At 47.8% G+C, this 5,750-nt stretch overlaps 1 pseudogene; it reads left to right on the plus strand.

Annotated features, from left to right (window-relative positions):
• The window catches only part of LOC101664184, a 6,349-nt pseudogene extending 2,913 nt beyond the window's left edge, over nucleotides 1-3,436 (plus strand).
• Nucleotides 3,437-5,750: the final 2,314 nt, after the last annotated feature.

The raw sequence follows: 5,750 nt of genomic DNA on the forward strand, positions 1-5,750 counted from the left end.
GAGCTGATCCAGGGGATTAAGTGGAGAGAAAATGTTTTGAGAATGATGAGGGTAATGAATGTACAAATGTGCTCAACACAATTGATGTATGTATGGATTGTGATAAGAGTTGTATGAGCCCCCAATAAAATGGTTTAAAATTTTTTTTAAAGAAAAGAAAACAAATTAATTAATTAAAAAAAAAAAAAGACTTCTCTTTCCTTTGAGAAGGCCTCTTGCGACTGAATCCAGAGGAGCCCCGGCAGTTACCTTGGCTAGTTTGGAATCCCACGGGGCTTGCTGTGAACCAGCGCTGACTGGAGGTAGTGAGTTTTGTGTTATTGCAAGAACAGCATTGAGAAAACCTTGAAGACGAGAGAAGGTGCCACCCAGCAGACAGACAGACAGACAGACTAAAGGAGCTGGATGGACAAGTGCGGGGCCAGTGAGAGCGCTAGGACCCAGGCTCAGCTGTGTCCAGAGATCTTGTCCGAAACTCCCACGATGAGGAGGAGGAGGGAAAAAACCCAAACTTTTCAGCAGTTGTCGCAGCTCACAGCAATTGGGAAAAGTGGTTCCAGACAACTTGGCCCTTTAAGAAGGCACCTATTAAAGGGTCCAGCAGTAACACTCCGTTCTCAGCATAGCCGGCATCTCTAACCCCCTCTCCATCCCCGCAGCTGAGCACCATGTGACACCTCGACTTCCCAAGCCCTGTCACAGAAACCTTCCGCTCTGTTCACCCGTCTGCGTCTGCGGGTGCCACAGCCAATGGGAGGGAGGCGCCGGCTCCGTTCAGACACGATCCTTTAGTTCTGTCCCAAAGTTTATTAACACGGGATTCCTTCTTTCGCTCTCTCTGACTGTCTTCACCTTCTCCTGTGTTTTATTCTCATTCCATGCTACACACCGGGGCAGGTCTTTAACTCTAATAAACCTGTTCATTAAAACCCACGCTCTGGGTCCGCTTTCCTTTGACTCCGTTCTCACACACCTGAATTGTGCGATAAGGCTGCATGTGTTCTGATTGGACAAGGCCAGCTGAACCGGGCCATGAGACTTACCGGAAGCGGGTGACCTTTGCCCCCGTGCACTCTGAGAAGACACTAATGGGACCGAGGAAGACTCGGCCTGCAGGGCTGGCCATCGTCCGTGGTCAGGTGGCCTGGACTCTGTGGCTTCCGTGTCGCACAGAGGAGGCTGGGCAACGGGACAACCAGACAATAAACCCAAAGCCCAGAGAAGTAGGGTTGCTGGCTGGACTGGCAACGAGCATCACTATGGTTAACAAGGACCAGAATGCCTGTGACGCCAAACCCACAGCCTAGCGTTTCAGCTTTCCAAGAAGCAGCTGCCCGCAATAGCGAGAATTTAACAAAGACTGGCTGTGGGAAACTCACACGGAGGGAAATATGACCAGCACTACATTCCCTCACTTAGAACAGAGGGAATCTGGGAAGGTAATATTCCACGGTAGCAAAGGCACCACTTTGGTAACTTAGAGACAAAGTCCAAGCACATGATCCTCTTTTAAATATCATTCCCACAGATTCGCTATGCTGTCTTAAAGTGAGCACATGGCTGATTCTATCTCCCTGTAGAAGCGGACATTCTTTGATTATCTCCTCCCACCGAGGCACCCATGCGCCCTCAGCCTTCCCCCTATGCTAAGGTGACCAGATGTCCCGCCTTTAGCAGGACAGTCCCAATTTTTAACAATTTTTCCCGAGTCCCGGGGCGTTTTTAAAAAGTCCCGATTTTGGGAAAGAATGCACGACAAACTAGGGTATATGGTTTTCAGCTGCCATGTGGCTATTTCGGCAGGATATGAGTTTTATCAATGGTGTCCCGCTTTACCAATGTTAAAATCTGGTCACCTTACCCTATGCAGGTATTGGGTTTCTTCACCTGTGAGCTCAGGGACTTTACAGAGATTACCACCCACCTTGTGACATAGGTAACTCCTGAATATGTATGTCTATGGCTACCTATAAATGTCCCAGGACAGTAAAGATTCCCTCTCACTTCTCCCACCTCCATGTGGACCACCAAGAGGGCCTGAGGTGAGCAGGCTACCATGAAATGGGTCTGACTTTTATTTTATCTTCTCTCCTATCTCGCCTATCTTCTATGACTTTACTATACTATTCATATATTATCACCATACAGTTGCACCTACGAACCCTGGTGGTCAGAGGCTGGTTTACTCTGACAGTTGACTTGCGACGTCCACAAACTAGGCAGAACAATGCCACAAAAGATCCTCCAGTGTCCAGCCCCAAAGTCCTGAAGCATCTGCTGCCTGTCTTCATCCAGGCTGCCCAGCTCTGCTGTGAAAAGTAGCACACACAAAAGCACCAGTCGCTTCAGGAATTTTCGGACCAGCATCCAGAAAATGCAGCTGAGATAAGGCTGGCCGCCACTGCACAACTGAAAGTTTCCCGAGGAGTATTTCCAAAGCAGGTCTACGATCGAGAAGTGAGGAGGAGCTCAAACATGAACCAGCACGGTGCCTGCCTTAGGGACCATGGACAGCCACGAGGGAGAGAGTGATAATGCCGTGGCAGCTCCAACACAAGTTATCCAGTGGTGCTAACAGCATCTGTCCAAGCCTTCTGCCCCTTTGTCTCTGAAGCTATGGGTGGGAGATGGAGGCAGTTAGTGACCTAGCACAGTTGTGGGAACAAAATCCAAAAGTGATTCACACTCCGGCTCAGTTTATTTCTGCTTACTCACCTGTAGATCCTGAGCCACTGAGAGCTCTCAGTAAACGCTGGCCCTCGGTGGATAGTATGTCTCTCAAAGTCCATGCCAAGGCTCTTAAAAATCCTCCTGGTGCCACGGACGTTTGGAAGAAGGCTGGGAAAATTGCTGACAGTCATCAAGCGAGGGGATTTGAAAAAGAAGGGAAAACTGCCTAAGAATTATGAGCCCCAAGTCACCCAGATCCAAAAAGATGGTTACCAATTCAAGACCGTTCTTACTACAGAGGAAGGACGAACCGAACTCGCTGCCAGCCGGTCAAGGGTGACTCTTAGCGACCCCCGGTGGGTTTCTGAAACTGTAACTGTTGGCAGCAATAGGAAGCCCAGGCTTTCTCTCACAAGCTGCTAGTGGTTTCAAACTGCTGACCATGAGGACTGCAGCCCAGCACGTAGCCACTACCCCACCAGGGCTTCTACAGAGGAAAGAAGCAAGGATCCGAGTGGAAAAGGGACCCAGGGGGCAACTGCACGATTTTCATCTGAACTGGATGCCAGTAAAACTGTGAGCAGCTCTCTGACCTCCCCAAGTCCTAGCAGGGCAATGACATCAGCCTCTGCAAGTCGTCATACCCCATAACGTCACACCCCCATGACGGCATACCCGCATGAGGTCATACCCCCATGACGTCATACCCCCATGACGTCAGAAACCTGCAGGGGCCCCAGCAACCAAAAAGAACAGCCAGGGGTAACTTATGACAAAACTATAATAATTCATGATCTATGAAGGGTTCATGTGGGGGGGAGTGGGGAGGGACGGGGGAAATGAGCAACGGATATTAGGGGCTAGAGTGGGAGGCAAATATTTTGAGAATGATGAGGGCAACAAATGTGCATATGTGCTTGACTCAATGGATGTAGGTATGGATTGTGATGAGAATTGTACGAGCCCCCAATAAAATAATTAAAAAAAAAAAAGAACAGCCAGAGAAAAAGAAGAAAGAAGTAAAGGTGGCTGGTGATTGGAACATTGTTGCTGCAGGCGATATTTAAACCAGACTCCTTGGCACAAGGGACATGATCAAGGTCACACAGCAAGAAACACCGAACCACTCCCTCCCTCCTTCACCCAGACATTTTCCGTCTTGGGCGTCCAATGGGAATAGGGAAACCATCTTCCTCCCACTGGGTGCCTAGTCAGCCTTGCCCTTCTTGCACTGTCTAGTTTTGCACAGAGAACGGGGCTTGCACAACATAAAGGGGCTTTACCCACCTCGGAGATCTGTGGTTAACTGCAACGTTTGCTGATCCGGTCTGTCTTCAGTTGGAGTACAAGGTGAGGGGGAGCCAGCCCCCACCACTACCCATGGGTTCAGTAAGCACAATTGGATGGGTGAGATATATATACACATTATATTAAAGCCATTGAGAGCATGAGCGATAGAAGAGATATTACAATAATACAGTCAGACACATGACATGGTAGCATTGCTCACTGCAGCCCCGCTTGGTGGTCCACGTGGAGGGAGGGGGAAGGGAAGGAGGACGGGAAAGGGAACAAGGGAGAGAGGAGGGGAGAGGAGAGCGGGAAGAGAGGTGAACGGGACCAGTGAGATCCCAGCAAGAGAGATCTCTATTGAGAACCCAAGCCTATATACCTTTTGGGGGTGTGCAAGCCCCCTAATTACAGATACGTCACAGGAAGGGGTTGCACTATAGGTTATACAGCAGTGAGAGGGGTTGGTCTAGGTACATACACGCAATAGGAAGAGGAGGGATTGGGAGTATACCTGTGACCAGATGGGCGGATCCTAGATTTAGGATGGCAGCTTAACTTTGGATGTCACAGAGCCTGTAAGACTTGTTCCTGGCTCAACTGATAGAGACCATTATTAGTAGGGTGTGAACTCCACCTAAGGGAACCAAGCTAATGGTTGCAAGCTTTAGGGAGAAGAAATCCATTGTCTCCAGCAGCAGGGAGCAGGCCCACCTCTGTGGTGGGGGCAAGACAGCAGTCTGGCAGCATTGCCTTCAAGGAGGTTGTAAGCAACTGACCTCCCCCCACAAGTCCCCCTTTGTTTTATATATAAAATTCAAAAGCCACATGGGCGACATGATTGTTTTCTATACATTAAAAACTGTCAAGGCAAAACTTCATGATCCAATTAATATAGCCAAAAATTCAGGCTTACAGCAAACATTTTGAATCCAGACGCTGGGGATAATGTCCCCTTATGCCCATCTTCTATTGGAGGAAGGTATGAGAGAGACTGGCTACTGTGGTGGGAAGAAATAGAGCCAAATAGGAATGTCTGCTTCTATAGGGAGAATGAATCAACCATGTGCTCACTTTAAGGCAGCACAGTTTTAGAGGGAGAAACTGGAAATGATAGACAACCACAGGAACATGTACCTGGACTATATCTCCAACTACCAGAGAGGCAGTCTTCCAGCCATGGAATACTAGTCTTCCAGATTCCCTGAGTACCAGTCAGGGAATAAGTCCCAGTTTTATTTCCCTACAGTGCTAGTATCCCATATTTCCCCTTTCTGCATTATGTTTAAGATTTAATACTGTCATGGAGGCAACATGATCTCTCTTCCTATCTCTTAGCTTCCTAGAGAAGCAACATGAGACTGCAAGTATCAAAAATATGATGATAAGCAACACAGTCAGATTGGAACTTAAGCTATGTGAGATACTTTGAGCCCAAGCTCGAGGATCCAACCCTTCCATGCCACTCACCAACTGCTTAATCACATCAGAGCCAGGAGATGCCTCTAGTCTGTCTTTGAATGTATAGAAAATATCCTTTTTAAGCTGATCAACATCTAATGAAATGTTTCCCTCAAACCCTTGAAAATGTTTCTTAATCAAATCCCAATCATGCAATGTTATATTATATAGGTAAGGAGTTACACAGAAATCAGTTACATTCCAATCACGTTATAGCATTGACAAGTCCAAAATCTTGATCTTTCAGCAAAACTCCAGTCTGTAGTAATAGTCCAGTCACTAGTGTATGAAATGTCCAGCTTTGAGAAGAGTCCCAGAGTGTGCCTCAG

Source organism: Echinops telfairi, unplaced genomic scaffold (genome assembly GCF_000313985.2).
Source record: "Echinops telfairi isolate 266 unplaced genomic scaffold, ASM31398v2 ScPeMD7_7457;HRSCAF=8495, whole genome shotgun sequence".
NCBI classification, from domain to species: Eukaryota; Metazoa; Chordata; class Mammalia; order Afrosoricida; family Tenrecidae; genus Echinops; species Echinops telfairi.